The 18165-nt window shown below is 42.5% G+C and overlaps 1 protein-coding gene across 3 annotated transcripts in view; it reads left to right on the top strand.

The window, feature by feature from the left end:
- The window catches only part of ccdc178 (coiled-coil domain containing 178), a 298679-nt gene that overhangs the window by 149030 nt on the left and 131484 nt on the right, over window positions 1-18165 (top strand). The gene's annotated exons all lie outside the window — the stretch shown is intronic.

An 18165-nucleotide genomic window follows, 5' to 3' on the forward strand; every position in this document is an offset into this window, starting at 1 on the left:
AGGTAAATCCTGTGAAACAGTACGTTAAATCATTAAAATATTTAAATACCTAAATAACTTGGGTTTTTTTTTGTAAAAGTGATTGCTGAAATGCTGGAACGAAAAGAGAACTTTTAAAAATATAGAAACATAAAAAAACTATACAGCACAATACAGGCCCTTTGGCCCACAAAGTTGTGCCAAACATGTCCCTACCTTAGAGATTACTAGGCTTAACTATAACCCTCTATCTCACTAAGTTTCATGTACTTATCTAAAAGTCTCTTAAAAAGACCCTATCAAGTCTGCCTCCACCAACGTTGCCGGCAGCCCATTCCATGCACCCACCACTCTCTGAGTGCAGAACTTACCCCTGGCATCTCCGCTGAACCTACTCCCCAGCACCTTAAATCTGTGTCCTCTTGTGGCAACCATTTCAGCCTTGGGAAAAAGCCTCTGACTGTCCACTCAATCAATACCTCTCAACATCTTATACACCTCTATCAGGTCACTCCTCATCCTTCATCTCTCCGAGGAGAAAAGGCCGAGCTTCCTCAACCTATCCTCATAAGGCATGCTCCCCAATCCAGGCAACATCCTTGTAAATCTCCTCTTCAGTCTTTCTATGGCTTCCACATCCTTCCTGTAATGAGGCACCCAGAACTGAGCACAGTACTCCAAGTGGGGTCTGACCAGGGTCCTATATAGCTGCAACATTATCTCTTGATTCCTAAACGCAATTCCTCGATTGATAAAGGCCATACGCCTTCCTAACCACAGCTTCAATCTGCGCAGCTGCTTTGAGCGTCCTATGAACTCGGACCCCAAGATCCTTCTGATCTTCCACACTGCCAAGAGTCCAAGAGTCATATTGTATTCTGCCATCCTATTTGACCTGCCAAAATGAACCACCACACACTTATCCGTGTTGAAGTCCATCTGCCACTTCTCCGCCCAGTCTTTCATCGTATCTATGTCTCATTGCAACTTCTGACATCCCTCCATACTATCCACAACACCTCCAACCTTTGTGTCATCAGCAACTTACTAACCCATCCCTCCACTTCCTCATCCAGGTCATTTATAAAAATTAGAAAGAGTAAGTGACCCAGAACAGATCCCCGGAGCACTCCACTGGTGACCGACCTCCATGCAGAATATGACCCATCTATAACCACTCTTTGCCTTCTGTGGGCAAGCCAGTTCTGGATCCACAAAGCAATTTCCCTTTGGATCCCATGCCCCCTCACTTTCTCAATAAGCCTTGCATGGAGCACTTTATCAAATGCCTTGCTGAAGTCCATGTATACTACATCTACTACTCTTTCTTCATCAATGTGTTTAGTCACATCTTCAAAAAATTCAGTCAGGCTCATAAGGCATGATCTGCCTTTGACAAAGCCATGCTGACTATTCTTAATCATATTATACCTCTCCAAATATTCATAAATCCTGCCTCTCAGGATCTTCTCCATCAACTTACCAACCACTGAGATTAGACTCACTGGTCTATAATTTCCAGGGCTATCTCTACTCCCTTTCTTGAATAAAGGAACAACATCTGCAATCCTCCAGCCCTCCTGAACCTCCCCCGTCTCCACTGATGATGCAAAGATCATCGCCAGAGGCCCAGCAATCTCCTCCCTCGCCTCCCACAATAGCCTTGGGTACATCCCATCATCCGGTCACAGTGACTTATCTAACTTGATGCTTTTCAAAAGCTCCAACACATCTTCATGCTCAAGCTTTTCAGTCCGCTGCAAGTCTGCATTAAAACCAACAACTTTTGGAATATTTTGTTCGCTTTACTCTGGACAGAGTAGGTTATGCCTCTAACAGTCTGACGGCCTATGAGACCAAACTCCAAAGTAACTAAGTAACAGTAATACAATTTACAATGAGAATTCCCTTGTTCTCTATTTTACTGGGGGGATAATAGAGAATACAAAACAAGTGAAATGGATTCAGGGACAATGTGCCCCTCAATGTATTATCCCTATGCAGAGCTTATGAGGATCAGTGAGAAATTTTGTGACAAAGAGGCTAATGGAGAACTGTGCATTTGTGTTATGATCTGCAGCCAAAATCGGCTTCCTGCTCTACTTTATTTAAGTCTGTAAACTGGGCTGTGGCACCCAACTTTATGTTACTGGTTTCTTTTCAAGCCTGTGTAATATCACCAAGTGTAATTTCTGCACATGCATTCATCAATTTGCTTACACCATTTTTGAAAGAGCAGAGAAATCATCCATTTCAGCATGACAAAATCATACTAGGGTCATCCGGTTTTATCTTTGCTTTCTGAAGTATAGAACGCAATAAATGGTATGCAACTAACATTTCCTTTCTATTGTGGATAACAACCCATCAATGAATACAGGAATATAAACTGAAGAGAGCTACAATGCAATATATGCCTGTATTGAAATTTTCTTTGAGAGAGTTGTTTGGGATTTTTAAAGGAGCATTTTTGTTGCCTTCATAGATTACAAGGGTATCTGTAATACATCCCTGAAAATATAACCCACAGATTGGTAACTTGCTGTAGAATGCACAGGAGCATGAAAAGGATCAACACAAGAACCATCAGAGCATTCCTCAAAGTTTAATACAAGGGAATTCTAGAATGAATATCAATGAAATGTCCTCATCTGCTTCCATCTCTACTAACATTACCAATACTCTATTTCCTTCACCTACAGATCAATTCCAGCTTGCTCATTCCAAGTTCATCTTGGAAGCCCACAACACATTAGATCTCTTTACCCCTAAATTACCAGTTTTTGTAAGTTCCAAAGAAATCTAAGCAGAGAATAAATGCATCTTCTATTTTAGTACAAGGAATTTAAACATGGTCATTAGTCTTCCTCCTCTTTCTTTACACTATATTTGTTTGGGACAGCATGGTGGAACAGTGGTTAGTACTGCTGCCACACAGCACCAGGGACCCTGGTTCAATTCCCAGCTGTCTGTGGAGTTTGTGCATTCTCCCTGTGTCTGCGTGGGTCCCTTCTGGGTGCTCTGGTTTCCTCACACAGATGTGGAGATGCCGACGTTGGACTGGGGTAAACACAGTAAGAAGTCTCACAACACCAGGTTAAAGTCCAACAGGTTTATTTGATAGTAAACGCCACAAGCTTTCGGAAAGCTGGTCCTTTGTCAGGTGAGTGGAGAGTTCTGATCAGAAACAGGGTATATAAAGGCACATACAGTTTACAGAATACTGATTAGAATGCAATCTTTACAACAGATTAGCAGATTAGCTGTAAAGACTTGTATTCTAATCAGTATTCTGTAAACTGTGTGTGCCTTTATGTGCCCTGTTCCTGATCAGAACTCTCCACTCACCTGACGAAGGAACAGCATTCCGAAAGTTAGTGGGTTTACTATCAAATAAACCTGTTGGACTTTAACCTGGTGTTGTGAGACTTCTTACTGTGTTCCTCCCACAGTCCAAAGAATTGCAGGTTAGGTGCATTGGCCATGCTAAATTCTCTCTCAGTGTACCCAAACAGCTGCTGGAGTGTGGCAACCCAGGGATTTTCATAGTATCTTCATTGCAGTGTTAATGTAAGCCTATTTGTGACCAATAAGTAAACTTTACTTGGATGCATAAGTGCGCCTTTGTTTCTCCTCTGTTAGTGCTCCTTCTCTGTGTAACCTGAAGGGCAGTATTACGAGAGTTGTTTGGCTGCTGTTGTGGTGTAAAATACTTGTGGGACTGAGGTGATCTTCCTTTCATGCTTGATTCTAAGAGAGACCCGATAAAGGCTGCTTTTGAGTGTCTGTTGCCAGATGTAGTCACTCTATGTACCACATGCATGGTGCTCTCTCTAGATGGGCTGAACGCTTGTCAAGTGCTGCTGCCCTAAGAAACAAAATCCTCTGATCGACCACAACCGTTTTAATTTATTGGGTCCTAAAACTGTTGCTCTGCTGCTCAGCATGTTAGCTGGACTAATGGCAGTTTTCGGATCCTAAAAGTCAAGAGCCTGCATCCCTGTCTGGATGTCATAAAGCTGGTACCCAGTGTTTTGTTTAATATGTTTCCCACAGCCACAAGGCTGTCCTTCTGTACTTCAAGGCAGCAGGAGACTGCACTGGTTTTGGGTCACTTGTCAGTTTGGAAACATTATCAGACTCCAGTAAAGTTTCTACATGCTCCATTGATGACTCCAATGAGGCAAAAGCTTCCCTGATGTTACCACAAATAAGAGTACAGTCTTCAGAGTTATATCTTTCAGTCAGTGCACATCCTGGGGGAGACTGACCTAAGAGCCTGTGTCCAAGACATTTTTCATCCAGGTGAGTGCCTTTGAGATCTATGTTCAATAACTCCAAAAACAAGGATAGCTTTTGCATTGAGAAGGTGACAATCCTACTTCTCTGGTTTGGTCTCTGTGAATTACCTGGTGTCACATTCTCACTTATAATATTTATTTCAAATCAGTCAAAGTTTTGAGCCGATAAATGGGAGTGATACATTAGGTGAGATTGAAGTGACTAAGACAGATAAATATGAGACAAGATCTTGTTCCAGAGAATCCTATATGGTCTGTTCCTCATCAACTTCGTCTTCATCACCAGTTCTGTTATGACTTTCATGGGTCACTGTCTGTGTGAAGTTCGCACATTCTCCCCGTGTCTGTGTGGGGTTCCTCCAGGTGGTCTCCCCACAATCCGAAGATGAACAGGTGAGGTGCATTGGCCATGCTAAATTCTCTCTCAGTGTGTCCGAACAGGCACCGGAGTGTCGTGACTCATGGATTTTCACAGTAACTTCATTCCTGTGTGAAAGAGCCTACTTGTGACTAATGAATAAATAAACAAACTTTAAATTTCTTCTCTCTTCTGCTGCTTCCTGCACCATGCTCTCCTTTTTCTCTGGATTATAATTGCCCCACTCCTTGTATAATAACTATGCGTTAAGTGTAGCATGAACTAAGAATGAATGAGCAGAATCTCTTGAGCTTTATGTTATAATGAAGGGTGAGGCAGATTTTGTCATGGTAGTGCTGTGGTGAATGCATATGCTAACTTTCGAATTTCTAATGAGTATTGGAGACAGCCCAAGAGCTACACAAAGGAGCAAAATTCCAACTGTGCTCAAACTGCAATGGAATTGACCAAACTGAGATCTTTATTGAATGGCAGAAAGATTCACCTAGCTCCTAAGGAGACAAGGGGAGAATGTATATTTAAAGATATAATAGATGGGATTTTCCAACTGAGTGCCAAATTCTCTTCACTTGCAGCAGTGGCAGAGCTTGAATGGACAGAAAATTCCGGCCGTCATTTAAATTTGCAACATTTTACAATTTCCACCTTCAGAATTTCTGCAAAAAAAAGTTACATTTTATTACATATTTATTTGTTATGTTTGAACTAGTTTAATATAGCAAATCTTGTGGATCAGTAAGAAAAATTCCAGTTAATAGTTATTATTTGTTTTTAACACTGAATCATGAATAAGGGGCAGCACAGAGGCACAGTGGTTAGCACTGCAGCCTCACTGCTTCAGGGACCTGGGTTCGATTCCTGGGTTGGATCACAGTGTGGAGTTTGTACATTCTCCCGATATCTGCGTAGGTTTCCTCCAGGTGCTCCGGTTTTCTCCCACAGTCCAAAGATGTGCGGATAAGGTTGATTGACCATGCTAAATTGTCCCTTAGTGTCCTGGGATGTGTATGTTAGAGGGACTAGTAGGGTAAGTATGTGAGGTTTCGGGGATAGGGCCTGGGTGAGAATGTTGTAAGTGCAGACCCAAAGGGCTGAATGGTCTCCTTTTGCACTGCCAGGTTTCTGTGATTCTAATTTGAGATTGTCACATCATAAAAAACATATTGAGGCACTGAAGAAGGTGCAAAAAAATGATTTACAGGCATGAAACCTTTGAGATTATGACTATCAGGAAAAGAGCAACAGACTGGGTCACGTTATTCTTGAAAAGAAAAGGTTGAGAAGTGACCTGAAATGTCTTTAAAATAAGAACGTAAGGACTAGAAGCAGAAATAGGCCATTTGATCCCTCGAGTCAGCTTTGCCATTTGATAAAATCATGGAAGATCTTTTTGTGGACTCAGCTCCACTTACCCCTCTCACCATAACGCTTAATTCCATTACTTTCAAAAATCTATCTATCTTTGCCTTAAAAACATTCAAGAAGGTGGCCTCAGCTGCCACATTGGGCAGGGAAATCCACAGGTTCACAACCCTTTAGGTGAAGAAGTTCCTCCTCAACCCAGTCCTAAATCTGCTCCTCATTTTGAGACCATGCCCCCAGTTCTTGTTTCACCTGCCAGTGGAAACAATCTCCCTACATTTATCTTATCTGTTCCCACCATAATTTTATATGTTTCTATAAGCTCCCCACTCATTCTTCTAAATTCTAATGAGTGCAATTTCCAGTCTACTCAGTTTGTCCTTATAAGCTAACCTTCTCAACTCCAGAAGCGACCTAGTGAATCTCCCCTGCACCCTTTCAGTGCCAGTATATCCTTTCTCAAGTAAGGAGACCAAAACTGTACACAGTATCCAGATATGGCCTCACCAGCACCTTATACAGCTGCAACATAACCTCCCTGTTTTAAACTCCATCCCTCTAGCAATGAAGGGCAAAATTCTGTTTGCATTCTTAATTATCTGCTGCACCTGCAAACCAACTTTTTGTGATTCATGCACAAGGGCACCCAGGTCCCTCTGCACAGCAGCACGCTACAATTTTTTACCATTTAAATAATGGTCCATTTTGCTGTTATTCCTACCAAAATGGATGACCTCACATTTACCAACGTTGTACTCCATCTGCCAGACCTTGCCCACTCAAATTATCAATATCCCTAAGCAAACATTCAGTGTCCCCTGAACACTTTGCTCTACCCTTCATCTTTGTGTCATCTGTGAACTTTGACACAAAACTTGGTCCCCAACTCCAAATCATCTATGTAAGTTGTAAACAATTGCAATTCCAACACTGATCCCTAAGGCACTAGTCACTGATGGCCAATCAAAAAAACACCCATTTATCCCCACGCTTTGCTTTCTGTTAGTTAACCAATTCTCTATCCATGCTAATACATTATCCGCAATGCCGTGCATCTTTTATTTTATGTAGCAGTCTTTTGTGCGGCACATTGTCAATGCCTCCTGGAAATCCAGATATACCAAACCCACTGGTTCCCCATTGTCCACTGCACTCATAATGTCCTCAAAGAACTCCACTAAATTGGCTAAACATGACTTGCCTTTTATGAACCCATGCTGTGTCTTCCCAATGGGACAGTTTCAATCCAGATGTTTCGTTATTTCTTCCCTGATGAGTTATAAGAGGTTTTGATATAGTGCATATAGGGGGACAGGTTTAGAAGTGAATAGGATGGAAAAGATCCAGAAAATGACATTGATTCAGAATCCTGCCCTCAGTCGAATTCCCCAGGGCGCAATTGAAGGAGAATGCGGAAACCCTTGGATCAGGCCGGTTGGCAATTAATGAATGATTCAGATTATTACAAGGCCAACTATTAACAGTTTTAGTACTGAATCATGAATTTCCCAGTCCTGGAGCATATCTCCTGACCTGTCAGAAACTCAGAAAGGCCAATGAGGTGAGTGCACAGTGGTAAAAGCTTCTTCAGTAAAACTGACAAACTTTGAAGGATTTGATCACTGAAGAGCCTCAGCATGTCCACTGAAAATATTTGTGCAAAAAAAACTCAGTCTGTTCTGTTACATTACAGTTTGAGCACTGTTGGATTTTTGCACCTCCTTGTAGTTCTTGAGCTGTCTCCAATACTCATTAAAAATTCAAAAAGCTAGCATATGCATTCACCATGGCTAGCTAGCCAGAATTTTCCTCACCTTTACAGTAACGTTAATCTCAAGAGATTCTGCTCATTCATTCTTAGTTCATGCTATACTTACTTGCATACGAGCTATTCAGCTTCACTTTCCTGCTGCCAGCCTTCACTGCTTGAAAGCAACTTTCATAGTTCTATCCTGCAGCTCCATTCCTGTGGTTGCCGCAGATTGAAATATCTAATTTCTGGGTGAGCTTTTCCTTAACATGCCATGGTCCCTCTAAATAGAAACCTAAATTTGGCATTATGGTTGTGATATCTCACCTGCCCTTCTCAATTGATTGGAGTCCTCAGAGGCAGTCTGAGAGAGACAGTGGATAAAGAGCAACTATAAAACATGAACATTGAGGTTCAGATTCCAAACTCAAGAGTAGTTCTGCCTTAGCTCCATCAACTAATATGGCAAGGTTCTGCCCACAGTACATGTGCAAGAACTAGAGACCATCATCAATACATCATTAAGATGTCAACTAGGGAATTCAAAAGTAACTTCCTGATACAGAAAATGGCAAGCACCTGAAACTTGCTACCACAAGTTGAGGTGAATAGTTTGGATGCATCTAAGTAAGCATATCAGAGAGAAGGGTATTGAGGGTTATGTTAATAGAGCTACAGAAGGAAGGATGAATAGAGGCTTGAGTGAAGCTTAACACTTGCATGGGTTGTTGTGATCTAAAGGTCTGATTCTGTGCTGTATTTTCAATATAATTGTATGAATTGGGACTCATCAAGGAAAGTGATTTGAGCCAAAAAAAATCAAGTCAGTAAGGGTGACTTGAACCTCTTGCTCCTTCACATACTGGTTCTTGTTTAACACAGTTTTCTCTTTGAAACATCTGTATTTTAAATTGCAGATTTTAAGAATTTTCTTTACTATGCTATCTAGATTAATAGCTGATCCCCTTAGTGGCCTAACACCCTCTGTTATGTGAAGCATTTCATGCTATTAAGGCAACATGTATTTACTGCTATTGGTTAAGCAAAACATTAAGTTATTATTCAGACGTGTCATTAAAAGGCTCTTTCAGTTATTTTTCCTGGTCTGCTTTCCAGAGGTTGATAGCCAAATACTACTTTTACTCTTTCGATTATGAATAACAATCACATTGTTATTTATCTTATGACAAATGGCAGCTTCAGCTACAAACTGCTGGCCGTGGCAAACTTATATGATCAAGTTCTTTATTGTTTATGGTTCTGGCTTGATGTATTCATGCCTTGTTTGTTTGTGAGATGAACAAAGATCCATAAAAATATCCATAGAGGAAAATTTAGCAGTGCAATCAATTGTACCTTTTCTGTAGCATGCATTCTGATTACTGAGAGGCTGTACAAATAAATTATACACAAGAATGGTATTTTGGGGAAAAAAAACTATTTACCAAGTGCATCACATTTTATTGTATCCTTAGGCTAAATTCTTGATCATTACTGACTGAAAGCCAGTTGCATGCTAAAGGTTTCACTTTTGCTGCTGTAGTGTTAGATCATTTAGACAATATGCTGCAGCCCTAAATGACTGGCATCTATGAACAAAGAAACTGCTACCAATTGTCAGGTTCCTAAAATAATCTGACTTTTTTTTGTAAATTGAATAAGAGCTCTAAATATTAAAAGAAAACTTATACATGTGGGTAAAATATATTGGTTGGGATTCTCCCAAAAAAATTCACATAAAAACTGGAGTAATTCCCGCTGGTTTTTTTTAGCAAGATTTTCAAAATGAAATCTCCCACACTCTGATCACAACAGAATGCTTCAGAGAGATTCATGCTGAAAATCTGCCTATTCCCGCTGGAGAGGCTGGCAGTATAGCACTGAGTGGGCCACTGCCCATGCATCAATAGCGGAGATCAGTGCATGCGCATTAGTTTCACACTGTCAGCCTCCTGATCGCTGCCCTTCCTACCCCCCACCTCCCCGATTGCTTGCCTTGTGGACATCTCCGGACCAGCCCCACCGCCCACCAGCCCTCACCCTCACTGATAGTCCTGACCACCCCGCCATCCCCCCCAACCAACCCATTGGCTAGCCCTAATCAGTCCCTTCTGTCCTTGTGCCACTGATCCCGACTGCAGAGTGGCAGCAAGAACCGCCCCCCCCCGCCCCCCAACCCTACCGATCACCCCCTAATAGGCCCCACCCCCCTGGCCCCTTGGCACTACCCGATGTCCAGGGTTGGCTGTTGGGCATTACTACTTTGCCTCTTGGGCAGTGCCAGTGGCCAGATGGCACTGCCAGGCTGCCAATGCCCAGGGGACACCCCCTTATCCCTGACCTCCTGCAGGGCCTCCATGGTCTCTCTTCACTGCAGCAGGGTCAGGCCATCAGTTCCCCATTAGTGGGGAGCAGTTGTAAACCCTGCTGGAGTGAACCACTCCTTGCGAAGAGGGCGAGGTTAGCGGGCTCGGAGACTTCAGTACTGGGCCCGGTAATTATACTAAAATGGAGGTTATAATATTTAAATCAGGTCCTTCCCAATTTCCAGCGTGGAGCTGGTGACTCCGAAAATCCGGGTCCTGGAGATGCACCAAGGCCTCGGCGCCCAGCATAGAGTTCACTTAATGGCCTCTGCTGATGTCTGCCGGCCTCTTGCGCTACTAGAGCAGTGCAGCGGGCTAGGAGAATCGTCTCCAGTCAGTGCATGAACATAATGTGGCTTTCTTGATAACAGGATGGAAAACAATTTTTTAAAATTTTAACAGTTATTACTAAAATCTTGCCTGTCTTTTCCAAAAGTAGAATTAGTAGGAAAGATATCCAAACTTAGGTGAAGTAGGGAAACACGATTCAATAGAGAGACTTTATTTGGGTTGAAGCAGAATAACATAGTTGGAAAAATTGCTGTATTAATGGGATCTGCAGTAAGGCTGTGGGCTATGGCAGCCATGATTTATTAGGCAGACATTCAGTGAAAGTTGTACATTGTATACATCAGGAATTACTTCATTACATGGGACTGCTGAGGTTCAAGAAAGCCACTCACTGCTGCAATCCATATCGTGTGCAAGGAGTTCCGAGAGTTTGACACAGCAACAATAAAGGAAGAGTAATATAGTTCCAAGGTGAGGATGGTGAATGACTTGGAGGGGAAACTTGCAGGTTATGGTGTTGCCATTTGTCTGGTTCTTTTGTTGTTCTAGATGGTGGAGGTCAAGGGTTTGGAAGGCACTGTTGAAGGCGCTTTGGTGAGTTGTTGCATTACATCTATGGTGACAATGTAAGGATGGACCCGAAACAGCCACAAATGGTGCCAGAGTATCTGGCTGGCATGCTGTCACTTATTTTTCCTCTTCAAAACCCGCAAAAAACGTATTCCAAAGAAATAACTAGTAAAATATGCAAATATCAGGGTAAATAGTGTTAGCTAGCAGATGGTATACAGTATTAAGTACTCGATTGTGTAGATTAAAGTGCCTTTGCACCTAAGCAGAGAAACAAATAAGGAGATCAGGAACTAGTCAATTCCGCAGTCAAGAACCATTATTATTGGAGAAAAAATAAGGAACAGGCAATGATAATCATGAAAACAAACTTCCCAGTTTAGGAATTCAGTTCAGAAACCTCCCCGCATTGGCAGTTTGAAATGGAGGTTGTGCAGCTGCAGGACTGCTCAAGTGCTGCAAAATTCAGGACCTTCTCATATGCAACACACAATGCCTTGGGTCCAGGTTTTTGTGTGCATTAAATTTAGAGGAAACTTTGATGATGAAAAATAAGGCTTCAGCACCCATGGTACAATAGTGCAACAAATGTATTGTCAATCCAGTAGAGGTCTTGGAAAGGACAGTGAAAAGGGCTACAAAGTAGACTCCTAAAATCACTCAGTTATGTACAAAAATAAGAGTTAAGATTTTCCTTCAGATTAGATTTTGAGACAGCTGCTGGATAATGTGATAAAATTGCTGTTTATTGACTGAGGTCAATTTATAAGCAATTCTTATTGTTTCAGTGGCCCTATGAATTGCAGGTTTTGTTGTTTCATTGCATTTTTCTTAGAATAGTTGCCAGTTTAATGACTCTGAGAAGAATAAGTTCTGCTGCTTCCCAACTTGCAGCAACTTGAACAATTCCAGGATTCATTGCCTTCAGAGGGATGGCTGCTGCAAGTGCAGGAGCAAATGGATGTTGTTGTTTTGAGAGATTATACAATGGTGTCAAAACAAGCGCAGCGGCAAGACTGCAATGAGATTGCTGAGACGGTACATACAATCATAGAATCTATAGTGCAGGAGTCATTGTACGATGTAATACTCAAGGCAACATGCAGGAAGAGATTCAATTACTTAACCAGGACAGCAAAGGTGAGATGTAGATATTAATGTCTCAATTTGCGTGAGTCATACTTTTCCATGCAGCTCTCGTGCATGTATTTCTATTCTCCCATAAACCCTTCACAATTTTAGCAACCTCTATTCGGTTATCCTCAGCCTTCTATTTTAAATTGAAAAGAATTACATTGAAATTCCTAACTTCCTGATAAATGGTTGTTTTTCAGACTGGAAGTTTGTAATGGAGTTCCTCAGGGTCAATGTTGGGACCGTTGCTCTTCCTGATGTATGTTAATGACCTAGACTGTGGTGTGCAGGACGTGATTTCAAAATCTGCAGATGATGCAAAGATTGGAAACATTGTCAGCTGTGATGAGGATAGTCTTGAACTTCGAAAGGACTTATAAGTGTTGGTGGATTGGGCAGACAAGTGCCAGATGAAGTTCAATGCAGAGAAGTGGGAGGTGATTCACTTTGGCCAGGTGGGAATGGAGAGACAGTAAAGGGAGAAACTCTAAAGGAGATGCAGGAACAGAGGGACCATGGTGTATATGTACATAAGCCATTGAAGATGTCAAGAGCAGTTAATAAAGCATATTGTATCTTACTCTGTATTCATAGAAGCAGTGAGTATAAGAAGGTCATGTTGAACCTGTATAACATACTAGTTAGGCTTCATTTGTGTCCAGTTCTGGACGCCAAATTTGAGGAAGGATGTAAAGGATTGCATTGGAGTATTATGTTAGCAAGTGTGAGGTTATGGAGTATAATGTTAGCAAGTGTGAGGTTATCCACTTTGGCAGAAATAATAGTAGGAGGGATTATTATTTAAAAGGTGAAAAGCTGCAACATGCTACGGTGCAGTGGGACCTGGGGTTCCTTGTGCACGAGTCACAAAAACCCAGTCTGCAGGTTCAGCAGGTGATCAAGAAGGCGAATGGAATGTTGGCCTTTATAGCAAGGGGGATAGAATATAAAAGTAGGGAGGTCTTGCTGCAACAGTACAGGGTGAGGCTGCAGCTGGAGTACTGTGTGCAGTTTTAGTCGCCACACTTGCGGAAGAATATATTGGCCTTGGAGGGAGTGCAGAGGAGGTTCACTAGGCTGATACCGGAGATGAGGGGGTTGGACTATGAAGAGAGACTAAATAGACTGGGTCTGTACGCGTTGGAGCTTAGAAGGATGAGGGGGGATCTTATAGAGAGGTATAAGATAACAAAGGGGATGGATAGGGTAGAGGTAGAGAGATTCTTCCCGCTTAGAAAGGATAGCAGGACTAGAAGACACAGCCTCAAGATAAGGGGGGGAGAGGGGGTGCAGTTTAGATCAGAGTTGAGGAGGAACTTCTTCACTCAAAGGGTGGTGAATGTCTGGAATTCTCTGCCCGTTGAAGTGGTGGAGGCTACCTCGCTAAATATATTTAAGTCACAGGTAGATAGGTTTCTGATCGACAGGGGAATTAAAGGTTATGGGGAGAAAGCGGGAAAGTGGAACTGATCCACTTCAGATCAGCCATGATCTTATTGAATGGTGGGGCAGGCACGAAGGGCTAAATGGCCTACTCCTGCTCCTATTTCTTACGTTCTTATGTTCAGAGTACAGAAGAGATTGACAAGAGTCTTTTTATTCATTCATGGGACATGGACGTTGCTGATTGACCAACATTTATTACCCATCCCTAGTTGCTCTTGAGAAGGTGGTGATAAGCTACCTTCTAGAATTGCTGCAGTCTACATCTGTGGGTTGACCTACAATGCTGTTAGAGAGGGACTTCCAGGATTTTGACCTACCTACTGCGAAAGAGCAGCGATATATTTCCAAGTCAGGATTGTGAGTGGCTTGGAGGGGAACTTGCAGGTGGTGGTGTTCCGATGTTTCTGTTGTCCTTGTCCTTCAGGATCAAAGTGGTCTTGGGTTTGGAAGGTGCTGTATAAGGATCTTTGGTGAATTGTTGCATTGCATCTTGTAGACGTCACATATTGCTGCTACTGAGCGTTAGTGAAGGAGGGAGTCGATGTTTGTGGATGTGGTGCCAATCAAGTGGGCTGTTTTTTCCTGGATGATTCCAAAGTCTTGAGTATTGTTGGTGCTGCACCCATCCAGGCAAGTGTGATGGTGCTCCATCACACTCCTGATTTGTGCCTTGTAGATTGTGGATAAGCTCTGGGGAGTCAGGAGATGAGTTATTCACTACAGTATTCCTAACCTCTGATCTGTCTTGTAGCCACAGTGTTTATGTGGTGAGTCCAATTGAGTTTCTGGTCAATGATAACCCCAAGAATGTTGACAATGGATGATTTAATGATGGTAACACCATTGAAAGTCAAGAGGTGGTGGTTAGAGTGTTTCTTATTGGTGATAGTCATTGTCTGGCATTTGTGTGGCATGAATGTTACTTGCCATTTGTCAGCCCAAGCCTGGATATCGTCCAGACCTTATTGCATTTGAACATGGACTGTTTCAGTTTCTGAGGAGTTGCAAATAGTGTTGAACATGGTGCAATCATCGGCAAACATCCCCACTTCTAACCTTATGATGGGGGAAGGTCATTGTTGAAGCAGCTAAAGATTGTTGGGCCTACAATACTACCCTGTGGGAGTCCTGCAGAGCTGTCCTGGAGCTGAAATGACTGACTCACCACAAGTACAACCATCTTTTTATGTGCCAGGTATGACTCCAACCAGCAGAGAGTTTGCCCCCGATACCCATTATTCTAGTTTTGCTAGGGCTCCTTGATGCCACACTCGGTTGAATGTAACCTTAATGCCAAAGGCTGAGGTCTCACCTCACCTTTGGAATTCAGCTCTTTTGTCCATGTTTGAACCAAGAGGTAATGAGGTTTGGAGCTGAAAATCCTGGCAAAACTCAAACTAGGTGTCACTGAGCAGGTTATTGCTGAGCAGGTGCTGCTTGGTAGCACTGTTGAATACTCCTGCCATCGCTTTACTGATGATTTAGAGTAGACTGATTGCGTGGTAATTGGCTGGATTGGATTTGTCTTGCTTCTTGTGTACAGCACATAGCTGAGCAATTTTCTACATTGTAGGGTAGATGCCAGTGTTGTACTCATACTAGAAGAGCTTGGCTAGGGGAGTGGCAAGTTCTGGAGGGCAAGTCTTCAATGCTATTGCTGGAATATTATCAGGACTCTTTGTCTTTGCAGTATCCAGTGCCTCCAGCCATTTCTAGATATCACATGGACTGAATGGAATTCACTGGAGACTGGCATCTGAGATGCTGGGGACCACTGGAGGAGACCAAGATGGATCATCCACTCAGCACTTCTGGCTGAGGATTGCTGCGAACGCTTCAGCCTTACCTTTTGCACTGATGTTCTGGGCTCCTCCATTATTGAGGATGAAGAATGATTCCAGGAATTAAGAACCATAGCTATCAGAATAGATTGGAAAGATTGGCATTCTTTTTCTTGGAGAGAAGAAGTTTGACATGATACTTGATTGAGGTATTCAAAATCCTGAGGGATATGGACGGGATAAATAGGGAGAAGCTGTAAACTCAGAAGTACATCAAAAGCTAGAGGGCACACATTCAAAATGATGTAGCAGAAGGGCTGCGAAGAAATATTTTTTCACCTAAAGGGTATTTGGAGTCTAGAACGATCTTCTAGAGTGGGTGGGGAGTGGTCTCAGGGTTGGCCATGGAAGGGAGGTCGAGGCTGGTCATGGGGGCTGACAGTCGGGGCTGGCCTGGAAGGGTGTGGGTTTGCGGGTTGGAGAAGCCAGCGATTGTGAAGAGGTCACAGAGGCTGGCGATGGGGGGGGGGGGGGGGGGAGGTACCGGAGATGAGGGGGTTAGCCTATGAAGAGAGACTGAATAGACTGGGTCTGTACTCGTTGGAGTTTAGAAGGCTGAGGGGGGATCTTATAGAGATATATAAGATAATGAAGCGGATAGATAGGGTAGAGGTAGAGAGATTCTTCCTGCTTAGAAAGGATAGCAGAACTAGAGGGCACAGCCTCAAAATAAGTGGGGGGGGGGTGCAGTTTAGATCGGAGTTAAGGAGGAACTTCTTCACTCAAAGGGTGGTGAATCTCTGGAACTCTCTGCCCGTTGAAGTGGTGGAAGCTACCTCGCTGAATATATTTAAGTCACGGGTAGATAGGTTTCTGATAGACAAGGGAATTAAGGGGTATGGGGAGAAAGCGGGAAAGTGGAACTGATCCACTTCAGATCAGCCATGATCTTGTTGAATGGTGGGGCAGGCTCGAAGGGCTAGATGGCCTACTCCTGCTTCTATTTCTTATGTTCTTATGGAAGGTGGTGAGGTAGGCCAGCAATGGTGGTGGTGGTGGAGGGGGGGGCGGGGTGTACGGGCACGTGTTGGGGCTGATATCAGGAGGCTGGCAGTTGGGGAAGGCGGAGGTTGGAGGGGGTTGCAGTCAGCATGCATCCCACTGACAGATCAGAGCATGCGCAGTGGCCCGCTCAATGCTGATGCCGGCTTCTTGGGTGGGATTAGGCCCTGCCCCTTGCCCTCCTTACCGGTGTGAATCCCCAGGGGACTCTGTAAAGCACAGAGTGCCCAAAATCCATCCCACTGAGTACGCCCAAAAAACAGGCAAGAAATCACCCATTTTCCTCCCTGTTGGGCACTTGGTTTTTTTTTGGAAAATTGTCCCCTTTTTTTTCTTATGTTCTTATGAGTCCCTAAACATTCTGGCTCAGAGATGAAAATGTTACCAACTGACAAATTGACACTTTTTAATAAATATCCTCTCTCTAGTGCAGAGCTAGTACAGAAGGCATTAGATGATAAAAAATTTTCATTTTAATCAACATCTTCATTCTTTACAGAAATAAGGCTGTCTATATTATTAAACCCAATGATAATGAAAACTAGCTTTTTGCTGTTTGCTGTTCAAACTCTTAAACTTACTGTAGAATATGAAGTTGCATAAAAGAGTGTTTGAGAGAAATACTTCTGGATAAGATTGTAGAGTTAGGGTTAGGTAAGGCACTGGTGGTCTTTATAATTAAGGACAAAGATGTTAAATCTGACATTTTAGAGGATATGGTGGTAATATAGGTCAGTGTAGATAGGGATAATGCTTCAGAGAGACAGCACAGATCAGAATGCAGAATGTAGAGGTTTGCACAATTTGGATTTTATGGAAGGTAGAGGAAAATTATGTGTGGGGAAAGGAAGAGAAGTCACTGCTGAAGATGCACATGCTTCATTTGGGTAGACTGGTTTGAAAAATTCCCAGAAAATTGGTTAATGGAGAAGATTTGAAAGAGCATAATATGGTCATCTATCTTCTCTTCAGATGTGATAGACAGTAATAGTTTCTTACATAAATAAGGAGATCAAAGGTAGAGATAGGAGAAAGATTAAACAAATAAATGGGGGTAAAAGAAATGGAAAGGAAAATCTAGTGGGATGTATCAGGCAACTGAATTGATGCTGTCATTTTCCACCTGTGCCAAACATAAAAATTATCTCCTGTGTTTGGTAATTAAATAGCAGATGTGATACTTTAAAGAATTTCAGTTATTTGCATAACTAACGGGGAATTGGAGCAAGTAAGTGTGAAAATCTCTATAGATCCTTCACTTACTGCATTCGCAAGGAGTGTGGGCTGGAAAATCAGCTCTGATTTTTATTGCCTGTCCAGGAAAACCAGAGTCTTAGCTTTGTCCTAGAAGTTGGGGTGTCCTGACATGCTGACTAGATTTACAAAAGCTGATGTCAATGTTAAATACTGACATTTGACATGTACATATATCCAACCTGCAATCTCTGTGAATGTGGCATTGCCACTGGGTGCATGGGCCCACTGAATCATTCCTGATATGTGAATTGACAATGAGTGAGTGAATACATACACAGTAGTATATTTACTAATTTAGTTTTAAAAAAGCTCTGTTAAAGGCGTAATTATATTCCTGTTTTCATTTTTAGTTGGTGACCCATGCACAAATGAATGAACAATTCATTCGATCTCCTTCTTTTCAGATACTTAACTGAAAATAAGTTTCAGTTTTTTAGAATTAACCAATAAAGCACTGAAAATGATGGGAAATGTTTCAAAAATTCCT

The sequence above is a fragment of the Carcharhinus amblyrhynchos genome, chromosome 8 (genome assembly GCF_965287045.1).
Source record: "Carcharhinus amblyrhynchos chromosome 8, sCarAmb.v2.hapA, whole genome shotgun sequence".
NCBI lineage: Eukaryota > Metazoa > Chordata > Chondrichthyes > Carcharhiniformes > Carcharhinidae > Carcharhinus > Carcharhinus amblyrhynchos.